The following is a 12,633-nucleotide window of genomic DNA, read 5'->3' on the forward strand; positions in this document are numbered from 1 at the left end:
ATATTCTTGCAGTGGAAGTTGTTTGTCCTTCCATTCTGTCAGAAGACAGAGAGGTTCAGTCTCACTGAAGATTTGTGAAATTTCACACGGACACTGAAATCCATGAGGGAACTCTACAGGCCAGGCTGGGTCTCTCCTTACCTCTGGCATCAAGCTGTGATGTGCACTCCTAACCAGGTATCTCCTATATTGCTTTTAAAATCCCTAGAAATAGAATGTGTATTCAAACAAGGAAAAATCAGGGGTCTCATTTTGGAAATAGTTCCCATATGCAACTAAGTGGCTTTACTACCAAGGGAAGCACAGATTCATATATTTGAATAAACTCATTTGTGTGCATGTTTACAGAATCTTTCTTTTAAATCATACTTCCTCCTCACTTCCCTTTCAGAAACTGAAAGTATATGTCCTGAATCAAAGACATGGGATCACGCATGATAATGCAATGGATTTTAAGTAATAGGGAAACTGCTGGTGCAAAATAGTCAACATATAGTAAAGGCTTCTATTATAAAGCCTCCTGCACCTAGAAATGGCAGGACTGGCTTATTGGTTGAGATTGTATCAATTTTTCCTTTCTAAAGAATGTAGCCATCTTAAATAAGCTAACAGGAAATTATAAACAGAAGGAAAATCAAGGTTAAAATGTAAATATTGTGAAACAAGCAAGTTTTTAAGTATCACCTTCTTGCATATCAGTACCCTCTGAGCCTCAGAGTCCTATCAGCTTACTGATAAAAACAAGATTTTACTTCTGTTAGCACTGCAAAGAGCTCCCAAAGAGTAGAATGAATTCTACTGTGTTGAATTACAGGTTCTTTATTACTGGTGGTAATGTAGCAGACACAAAAAGCACCTTGATTCTTAGATCCCGAGAGAAGTCTTGAGTGCAAGCAACTACGAAAAATCATCATTTGGCTTGCAAACTGCACAAATTGGATATGGAAGTCATTAAAAGTGAATGAAGAGGGGCTCTTATGTTGGCAGTGTTATATAGTCACTTCAAGAGCAGACTTTAAGGTCGAAAAGTACTCTATGTTTTCCTGTAGTAGAGGCAAAATACCTTGTTTCAGGAAATCTGGTACAATTTCCTTTATTCTGAAGCTTCACAATTTCCTTTTTAGTTTCTGGAAGTATTTCTTTTTTATGGGACACTGACACTTTGTTCCTATGTTTGTGTTGCTGTTCCATTCTGTTGCTGTGCTCTGGGCTCTTGTTTTCTAATATATACATATATATAATATGTATATATGTATGTATGTTTTACTTCATTTTATTTCTTTTCACTATCATTCTCTTCTGAGTCTTTGCACCTTACACCTTACTTTTGTGCTTCCTCTCCTGCCTGTCTTGGATCCACAAGTATAACGTGCAGCATCTTTATTATTCAAGAATTTAGATACATTTATTTATGAAGTATGAAACTCAGTGGACGATAGAAAGAATGAGAGAGGATCAAGGTTCATCTCAGCAATGATGATCTGTGCTATAAGGAGCGCTGAATGGGTCAGGGAAAAGACACCAGTCTGGTGTGCCATAGACAGGTTGTTCACTAATTTGAAAATCTGCCAGATAAAGTTTAGGAACAAGATGGAAAATTCGAAGTTTCAGAGTAAGAAGAAAAAGAGTTAACGAGATTTGTAACTATATGCTAGCCTTACCCTCCACCACATAGGGAACAGCAGAACCATCATTGCCACCAGACTAACTTATTAGGAAATTCGGCATGTCTTCCATTCCCTCTGCTGTCTTCTGACAACTACGGATTCTTCAGTCCTCTAAGGAAGGAAGGAATTTTGCCTTTAGTGGGGAAGAATGTTTTTCATTACCCTTTAATATCCTACTTTGATCTGCTGTGACAAATCAGTTTATACTATTTCTACAAAATTCTGTAACTAATTCAGCAACGAAACCTCATTACTAGCTGGCTAAATAATAAATGTTCTCATCATAACATTTCTCTCCCAGCATAAATGAACACTAGTAATTAAATGTGAGGCCTCATATTTTATTTAAGGTGATTCATATAAATCCAACTGGAAATGTGTTGACCTCCAAAAGAGGCAGAAAATTATCTAAAATCTCCCATCTCAGTAAGAAGGGAAAAGAATGCTAATATGAATGAAAAGAGCTGGTAAAACAACAGAAGGAGGAGAAATGGAAGGTGCAGTAAGTTCCTTGGGTGGTAGTTATATTGGGAACACATATCATCTAGTGTGGGAGGAAACTGAGCCATCATGAAATAGAGCCTGAGCAAAGGCAATTTGAGGCACGGCTCCCGTGGGGAATGCACGTTGTGCCACCACCAGTGGCACAATGTAGTGGTCTGGGGTAAGTGCACAGCCTGTATCCTCACACATGCCATGAAGCAAGACAGCTCTGGCTGCTGAGGCTGGGCGCAGTAAGAACCAGTTCACACCCAGCCCAGCACCATCGCAAAACAGAGATGGGATCCCTGAGGAGACATCCCCTGCCATTCCCTCCCTGGGCACCGTTCCCACAAATCCTTTCTCCTTGGCTTGTCAGTGTGCATCGTACATGTCTTGGGCTTCTGAGCCTCAAGAATATTTTGGTCTGTGCCTCAGAAGATCAGGAAGGTTGGCCATTCTCAGGAATGACGAGCGAGATGATAACCACTATGTATGAGTAATGCAGTGTAATGCAAATCCATACAGCATTGCAATGCGATGAGTCTGCTTAAAAATGCAACTTTTCTCAAGGGAGTTCTGATTAAAAGTTTGTTCCCTAGTATAAATGGCTGATGCCTTTTTAAAGAGAATTAGGGCCAGATATGCAAAATCAGGTACCCAGCTAAAGATACAGATAGACAGCTATTAGGATTTCCACAACTCATCTACCTAGATGTGGCTCTCCTATACATGTAAAGAGGAATCTAATTTGCATGAGATACCCAGCTGTTTACCTGCAATTCTGAGTGTCCAAAGATTTTTAAAACGACCTTTAAAAGACTGCCTCACATCAAAACTTACTGTCTGAAAACAAGTCTCCAGTATCAAAGTACTATCATCTATCAGTACCTCTGTGCTGCACAGAGCACATTACTCATAGCCTTACTCATCCAGGCTCTCAGAAATCTTGACCTCTGTGCAAAGAGTCTGCAGGCACTTCCCTAGACTGATGACCAAGAACAACAAGACAGACTGAAAGGGTAGCAGAGACAGGCCTTTTGCTGCAACATCTATCAAAGAAGGCAGAAACCACCAAGCTCATTGTAATCTTGTGAACTGACTAACAAATTCTTCCAAACCCTCCACTGTTTCCTTAATAAAGCATGGCGCCAAACTCAAATCTTCACAACCCTCCTTCAACGTATATAATGAACAGCATTAAATCTGTGACTTTCAGTTGACTTAATCACTACAGGGTTCATTAAAAATATACATATAATAGCACACAAACTTTCACTGTAGGAATCATAGCTGTAGCTGATTCTAATGGAAATTAAAGCCTGGCAGTGTTTTCATATGCCAGTTAGTTAGGACATTCATAACCTATTAGAGCTGCATTATTTTTACAGCTATAATTATCAGCTGATCTATATTTCAGTCTTAAACACTGAATTAGATCAGCATATCTTAACTGTATGTGTGTTAAAGAGAGTCTCCCATGTAGAAATTCCCAGCTGCACTTCCCCAGGAGGCATATTAATTAAATACTTGGAAAAATACTATACAAAATTCGCCCCTAAGCGCATAATATCAATTCTGTTTTCTTTTCCTTCTGGTCAAGTAACATACCCCCTAAGCCACCAATCAGCCCTTGTGCAGGTGCAGAGTTGAAGGGAAGGAGAGAATCAGGATTGCCCCGTTTGACCAGCCAAGATAGAAGCGTGGGCAGACAGCACCGCTATTGAGTTTCTTTTCCCTCTCCTCAGAAGCTGGTCACCAGTGGAGAGGCTGGAATAAGCAGACCCGCAGTACCAAGCCCACTCCCCTGCACAAGGCAGCAGAGAAGACAAGCCTCTCTGATGTGGGATATCGTTGTCTTTCCCTGCCTTTGTGCCACGAAAGCTTCCATGGAAACATGGACATGCTGGTTGCACCCGCAGACAGGGTCTGATTGCTGCTCTCAACACCAGCAGGCATCAGTGGGTGAGTGAGTGATCCTTTCTGCAGGGAAATGTTTCTGGTAGCTGTGACAGCTGCACTAAAGTTGGAGCCAGGCACAATATTTTTGGTGAATGCCAACTGACCCCCAAATGTGATTTCAGCTGACTTTAAAAATAATAATAATGACTCTCTGTTAATTTCATTGGAAGTCTTGGCTCAGATTTTTTTTTTCTTTTCCATGCTCAGATCTTTAAACTAGTGATGAGACGGTAAGGTGGCATTCTGCTATTACCCTAGTTCTCAGTGGAGAAAGTGGTGAAATCAGGATATAGCATGCTCATTAACCTTGGGGGGAGGCATTCTGCAAACCTTCCTTAGTTTGCCTTTCTTTACAAATGCTGAAGATGAAATGTTTCACACCGAGTTAAATTAAACTTTCTGTTCAATATGAAACAAGCATTCTCTTTTTTTATTTTGAAAGGAAAGAAGAAAATTCATTTTGGTTTAGATATCCCTACCATATTTTTTTCCTTTTTGTAGCTTCTTGGAATAGCAAAACAAAAAAATGCGCACTTGCTTTGAAAATATCTTTGACAGATAATTGATGTATAACTCTGAAAATGGAATAAACAGTAATAGTATACTACACCTCATCAGCATTCAGAGGGGATCTCAGGAAATACAATGGACTGCAACCCATCATTGGCACAGAGATTCCAGTTTCACTTATTCCTGTAACTCTTTCTGAATTTTTAATATGACTGAAGTAACTGAGGGTGTCATTCTCCAGGATTCCCCAGTCCCAAGAGTCCAAGATACTCCCTTGCTGATTATTTACTCAGATAAATATGTGCTCATCTAAGGCTTGAACCAAACTGCAGGAACAACTTTTTATTATTATTGTTTTGTTTTTAAGCAGCCTGGGTTGACATAAGAGAATGCCTTTTTTGACTAATCTAAGAATACACAAAAATAAAATATTTGCACATCTGAAACCTTTTCCTCTACTTCTATCAGAAAAGAAAGAAATTGAAGCAAAGAAAGAAAATTACGCGCTGATTTGCAAAAATTCGTTGACTATTGGCCAAGCAGACATTATATCTGCACTGTTTACTTTTCATAGAAACATTCTCTGTGTCATTAACAGCCTTAAAATCTACAAAGGGTGAAGGCTATCTGTGAGTCTGAGCTGCAAAACCACAGCAACACTAGTGCCTTCAACTTCAAAGCTTAGTTATTTTCAACAATTTTTTTGGCAAACCTGCTAAACTTGCAAGATTGTGCATACTGTTGCTTTCCACCCGTCTCCAGAAACCAGGCTTGCTCAGAAAAGGTGCTAAGTAAAAGCTATACAACAAATCAAGGATTGAAATAGGGTGGCTTAGAGATAATACTTCTTTTCTTACCTTAACAAATTTCAGTATTAGATGAAAGTGACTTCCTGTGTTTCTTTACGTTCTTCACATAATGCTGCCTGTATTTAGAATTCAAGAAGAGAAGAAAACAAAAATTGCACCATAGACATGCTCTGACAGACTGGTGAATTTACACTTAACTCTTTACCTACAGATTTTTCTCACCCACACTCCATTTTCTATTCCCACTACTATCACCACATATCTGTTTCTCATTCAGACGTTTAATGCAAGAACCGTGCAGATGTACTTGTCTCACCTTGTGCTTAGACACTGTATTTATCACTGCAGTCTTCTCAACGTTACAGTCTTTGTGCGTGCGTGTGTGAGTGTGTGTGTGTCTCTCTCTACTGATGAAAATCACATCTATTCCTCTGTGAATGGGCATAGGCAACAATCTAAAAAAGTATACAGAAAAGACTGCTTTCTGGCAGAGAACTCGAAAGCAGCAAAGCCGTATTTCACTAACCCCTGGGCTACCATTCAGTCTAAGGATCTTCTGTTTGGAATCCAAAACTCATGGAGAGTTTCTCATAGGAGAATGATCTTAAAAACAAGGAGCTAGAGAGTATTTTTTACAAAAAACAGGCTGATAATGTGTATGTATTCAGTGCATTATTGCTACTGAGTAAAATTAGATTGCCTTGCTGGGGATGATGCATGTGAAGGTAGCTGATAATTAGAATCCAACTTCTACTTTAAAAGATGGTAGTAGATTTTTCTTTCCCTCTGTCACAGTGTATGAATAGTGGCATTATTTTATAAGATTGATTGATAAATAGGAATACATTTTAACCATACCAATAGCAATAGCAATATATATATAAAAATATATAAGTAAACCTTAGCAACAAGTCTAAGTTTTATGATCAGTTTAAGATTCTATAATTTCCATTCACCGGCCAGAGAAGTAACTAAAATTAAACTACGTATATGATCCATTGAGCAAAAACTATTTGGACATTTTTGTAGAAGAAAGCATTGCATCAAAGGAACAGTTAATACATTAAACTGGATCAGAATCACCCTTTAAGGAACATGATCTCAGCAACATGTTTTTTTTTATACAGTTCCAGCAGCACAAAGCAAATTCTATCTGATATTTTTACCTGCATATGAGAATCCTCAGGTGCTATTCAGCAGGAGTCAAGCCAAGGAATGGCAAGTGCTGATGTGCAGGTAAGTTGGACTTTGCCTTCCTAAATTGCCTTCCTTCTTGGCCTTTTACCTTCCTAAACTTAACATGATTTTTTTTTTGTAATCATGTACTTTTGTTTTTTATTTATCTTAACGGTTTTAGAGCTGAATCATGACCTTTTGATGCATGTGAAATAACACTTCGGTCCTCATGCAGAGTCACTGAAGACCACAGAACTGCTTTGGAACTAAGTTGCTATACTACATTTGACAAATGGCATTCCTATCACTTTTGGAATTTTAAAGCTAGTGCAACAATTTGATAAATATTATAGTAATATAATCCTATGCAGGTATGCGTTGGCACAGGCCTATCAATTCAGTTGACTTCAACAAAACGATTTCAACATACATCAGCTGAGAATCTGACCCTAGAGTATTTGCCAAAGCATGTAGAGTAATATAAAGGAAAAGCCTTTCCAAAGTCTTACAGAAAGAGTAAGCATGTGGTTAACATTTCACCCATTATCTTATGGTATTAGGCATGCAAGCAGAACTCTACCAGGCCAAGTCCAAAGAAACACTATGATTTTCCACAAATATCAATATATGTCAGACAAAGATAATGTACAAAGGCAATGAATCTGCTGAAGCTGATGTTGCAGTGTTATTGTCTTCCAGTGTTGTCAAAACTATACAAAAAATTCAATTTTCTTATGCAGAAAAAAAGTGAAGATTAATGAAATTGTAACAAGAAGACAAAAGCTCAGTATAAGTCTCTCACTTGAGGTTATGTCACAGAAAGACTTGTCTGATAGAAGGGAACCGAGAACTATTTAATACTTATATTCTTTTTAGATGACCATTTTTTTGAGATGCATTTTATCTTGTTACTAAAAAAAACTGTTCCGAAAAGTATGTGTTTCAGTACAGCCACTGAGAAACTGTTTTCTTTTACTCCACACACATACAGAGTGGACTACAAAAGCTGCCTTCAGCACTGAGATGCATTATGGAATCCTGAAGCAGAGAAGCCTTTTTTTTCATTTAATAAGACTTTATGTACAAGATCTGCTGCTTTCTCCCACATGCTGATACTGTGTATACAATGCCATACGCAGTGGCGAACAGTAGTTTGTTATTTCAGGTTTTGCTTCATTATCATAATAGAAAGTATTACACTTTTATATGTCATCTTGCAGGCAATGAATATTTATATCAGCCATGCATGGTGCTCATTTCTATTTCTTAGCACTAAAATTAGATTTAATTAACCCATTTCTATTGAAAATTGACATTATTGCACATTAGCTACCTTTATTGCTGTAAACATGTAAATCATTGTGAAAGCATTTATTTTTGTTACGGAGTATATTACTCACTTTATATTCTAGAATGCCTGCTGATTTAGTCTTTGTGTTGAATATGAAAATATAACTTAATGCGAGAAGACCCAACGTAGCTTAAGGGATTGGAATCCATAATAAAAACGTCACTGGGGAACTGTCAGTTTTCCTGCTTTTTTGAATAACCTGGTGCAAAACAGCTGGACTGGCTTGCAGGAAAATTCTCCAAGCAAGGGAACCTAAGCCATTAGCACAACCCCGGCACCACAAGCCTCCGCGCAGCTTCGCTGGGGTGAGGGAGCCCTCCTCAGCACAGGGAAGGGTCCAGAAAGAGTGCGGAGCTTGGAGACAGCTTCTAACTTTTTCAGAGTAAAGGTGTGAAAGTAGCTTTTGCGACGATATTACCAAACCGCTCAACTTTTTGAAAGTCCTGGCAAAACTCTTCTCTGTTTCCAAACTTTTGCTCAGTATGCTGCATCCCACTACAGTGGTGATGACTTGATAGCAGTGGTTGAAACTGTCTGCAAAACAAATCAAAAGTAGATATTAATAACAGTTTTCATTTCTGACCAAAATTTAATTTAACAGCCACTGAACATCACAAAAGCATCCAGCAGCAGAAATTGTATATGTTGTTCTAACTGTATTTATGCAAAACTTTTTTTTCATATTTATCAGGAACAGTAAATTAAACTGACTATGGCTTGAGCAGCATATTAGTAACTTCAGCACTGAACCAAGAAGCGGTATAAAATTTCAGTTATCAAAATCACATACTCACAACTGCCCTTTATAAAGGTCATGTCAATTATCACTATCAGCTTAGGAACTGAACCCGGTAACAATGCATATAGGTCGTTTGAAATAAAGAATAGCTTCAAGAACAAGGAACAGAGTAACTTACTTTCCTTATTTACTAAGGGCTTTTTCTTCACATTCCCTACTGGAATTTTTTGCATTCTCTCACATATGCAAGTCTGGAATTGGCTAGTAAAAGGAATTTTCTTCCCATTTAAATTTTATTGAAATGTCAAAATTTGAAATTCTACAGCAAGCTCTACCTGTGTGTTCTCAGTTTTCCCAATTAGCTATTTCTTTTTATCTGGCAGGCAAACTCCTGCATATTTTTGTTCCATTGGGAATATAGTTGTTCACTGGGTGTACTTACTTAATTAGTCATTCCTTCCACTTCATCAGATGCCTATGCAATTTCCCTGTGCTTTATATTAATAATAAAATGCTTATAATATAACATAAACAGTAATACCCACAGTTTTTCCTTCCCTTTGGAAAAGAATCGTCTTGTTCAATCTATCTAGCATATCCAAAACACCTCCCCCACAGCTATCCACCGTAAAAACTGTAGACCAACCTGTAGCATAACTCATGCCATTTGCGTGCAAACCTTGGATGTATCTGAGGTGCCAAAGTTCAGAACATCATTACTTCTGACTCATTTTATAGTCAAGGGAGAATGATGGGCAATTACACGACGGTAAGGGGGAAGCTGCATTCCCTGCTGGGTTTGACCGTATGTCTCCATCAACTTTATAGAAAGCCTGGAGCATAGGTTACAGAATCATCCGTTTGCAAAGGACTTCAGAGATCATTTAGCTTACCTAACCACGCTTTTAGCCTAACAGTCACCAAACCACTCTGGAGAAAAAAATAAATCTATGGATCATCTTGGATAATGCTGGTTTTCATTTACAGAAAAGCAAAAATTAAGCAAAAGCTTTGACTGCTATTTATATTTTTATTTTTCGCAGTTTACTTCTGCGTATAGAATAGATTTGTATGGGTTTTTCTGTTACATTACAATTATTTCACATATCAGCTTTTCATATTTTGCAGCGTACAGGCTGATTATTGATGAACACAGCTTCCTGTCCTAACACTGAGTATACCCATGTCTGTCTTGACAGGCATTTATCTAACCTTATTTCAGAAGACCTCCAGGAATGGAAATTGCTTAATGTCACAAGGCAATCTAATTCATTGTTCTATTCTCCTAACTGTTTAGACTTGAGTTTATTCTAATACCTAACCTGACTCTTCTTTGCTGAAATTTAAATCAATTATCTCTTATTTATCTATCAGTTAATTTATTTAGCATTTGGGGTGTATCCCAACAGATTTGATACATAAATTACCTAAGTACTTCTACTCCTTCCCTTCTCCATTCAAGGGTACGACTTCTTCCCTTTCCTCATTATTGTTAATGTCACAAGCCATTTGACTATAGTTGATCTATTCAGTAAAAATGATAGAAAATCATTTCACACTTTTGGCTTTTCAGCATCACCTGCCAGTAAGAACGCAAGGAACAATGTTCTGGGCAGACAAAAGGCTTATCTAGTAGTGTTGTGTCTATAAATGGCCACTAGCAGATGCTTAGGAAAAAAGATAAGGCAAGCAGAAATTATATTTCTCTCAGTATCCCCTCTTCTGCCTCCAGTAAACTACCTTGAAACACGCAGAGTCAAAAACTGTATCTTCACCTTTGTGTTTAATAACATTTTATAGATTATTTTTTCAACCAGAATCCTAAGCTAATGAGTTCCATGGTTTATATACACAGTGCAAGAAAAATACTTCCGTCTGCTTGTTTTAAAATTTCTATCTGATCATTTCATCTTTGCTCCCTAGTTAACATTTTATTAAAAATAGCCATTTCATATTGACCTGCCTTATACATTCATGATTTCATATTGTTCTACCATACTCCTCCTCATTCATCTCACTAATCCACTCAATTTCTCCACCTACAGGAGCATTTCAATTGCTTTGCTCATCCTCTTCACACATTTCCATATCTTTTCCAGTTTACTGGTAAATCTTTCCCTCATGAGTATCAAAGCAGTCATTTCTTTGGCCTTTTGCTTACTTTTAACGAATTCACTTCACAACATCACTTCTTCTTATTATTAATGTTCCTTGCATTTTATTTTGTGCCATTTGATGCAGCAAATCCTGTCACAGTGTGTCCAGAAAGCAGTCAAACTAGCCAAAATCTGTTTATTCAAGAGAAGGATCAAACTTTAGATTCAAGGACCTTTCAGAAAAATTAGGTCAACGTTCTTCTCCTCCCCAGGCCAAGAGAGTGTTGTCCTGACCATCTCACCTGATTAGAATTAATATGCAATCAACAAGGTAAGAATAATAAATCAGATCACTGGAATAGTAACATTTTCTTTTTATCCTTGAAAAGCAACATCTTGAGTTTTCTTGTAAAACACATTACAGTGGCCTTTTCAGCATGTCCAATCTGCTTTTTACATTAATTATCACTTCTCAAGGACACACCTCCATTCACCATTCATCCTTCTGTCCAACACTAGATGACTAGCTGCAGTATTTGGCATGAAGGTCTCAAGCTCAGCACTTTTGTTTGCAGATATGCAGGAAGGGATAACCTTAAAAGTTCACCTTTGAGCAGAAAAGACAAGTTTTCTCCCTAACACCTCGAAACCACACTTTTGGCTGTCCTCTGGATGTTTGAAAATATCACAGAACCCCAATTTGCAAATCTGAGTGAAAAGTATACAATATACACGTTTAATGACACAAACCAGCACCGTTTCCTCTGACTGTGAACTCCATTCAGCACCAGCATCACATCCCTCTTCCCTGGGAAGTCAATTGGGCAGGCCAGTCATCACGGTCCTAGGAAGACAGAAGATAAATTATTCAACTGCATTAACTGAATCTCAAGAATAGGCACAAAACGGAGTCAATGTTTGCTATTACCATTACACTTTGCTAAGAAAAATCCTGTGGGCACCAAGTAGTTTGTAATCCCCGCTTCTGGGGGATGAGGCTCCCAGAGCCCAAGGGGAGCAGCAGAGACCCTGGGTCGGGGCTGGCGAGGTGCGTGGCCGGGGCAGGCGCTGGGGATCACCGTGGCTCCCCAGCACCAAGTCCAGGCCAGGCTTGCAGAGCTGTGCCATGGCAGAGCTAAACGCAGGCAGTCAAGCCTGTAGGAAGGACAAAGACAGAAAATGACTCTGCCACTCCATGGTCTTTGGAGATGATCAGGGACCTTGAGAAATTCAGAGAAACACCATAAATTACTTGGCCTCTTTATTGGGCTAAGCATTTCACTGGACAAGTAGCTCATTAAAAATCAACTTTTTCTTAGGCAATATCATACAGTTTTCTGTAAATGTAAATCTTCGTAAATGTAAGGGTTTCCATAAATCTATAAAAAGTTGTGGTTCTTATTTCCCAATTCTACTTTCTGTTTGCAGAAATATGTATATATTTCATGGAATTGGCAACATAATTGCTTAAATAAATTAACTACTTTCCAAGATTCCCACTGCAGCACAATGACCAAAGTAACACAATTGCTTTTGTAAGCTAGTAAGAAATACTAGCTCTTCTTCAGTGCTATATATTCTCAATAAGTAGTTCCTTAGCAACTAAAATAATATTCCCTGCAGAGAAACACAAAAGTTTGAAAATTTTATGTCTTGCCCATATTTGCCTGAGGTGTACAACATAAATCAAATTTACCAGGATATTTTTATGTATTTATGCTATTTTGAGCCAACAGCTTAAGCCAGGCTCGGTTTTGTTTCACATTACTTTTTATGGCTAGTGCAATATGTGCAGACTTCTTTGAAGAGGTAATAGTGTCCACTGTTAGTGCAGGGAATTGGC

General features: G+C 38.1%; 1 long non-coding RNA gene across 1 annotated transcript in view; it reads right to left on the bottom strand.

Annotated features, from left to right (window-relative positions):
• The window catches only part of LOC112985744 (uncharacterized), a 371,488-nt gene that overhangs the window by 118,017 nt on the left and 240,838 nt on the right, over positions 1–12,633 (bottom strand). The window contains exons 5-8 of the long non-coding RNA XR_003259822.2: positions 11,541–11,634; positions 8,005–8,489; positions 5,477–5,544; positions 1,662–1,778 (exon numbers count right to left, since the gene is read on the bottom strand). This is a non-coding gene — a long non-coding RNA (uncharacterized LOC112985744). The remainder of the gene's footprint in view (positions 1–1,661; positions 1,779–5,476; positions 5,545–8,004; positions 8,490–11,540; positions 11,635–12,633) is intronic.

Source organism: Dromaius novaehollandiae, chromosome 4, assembly GCF_036370855.1.
Source record: "Dromaius novaehollandiae isolate bDroNov1 chromosome 4, bDroNov1.hap1, whole genome shotgun sequence".
Taxonomy (NCBI): Eukaryota; Metazoa; Chordata; class Aves; order Casuariiformes; family Dromaiidae; genus Dromaius; species Dromaius novaehollandiae.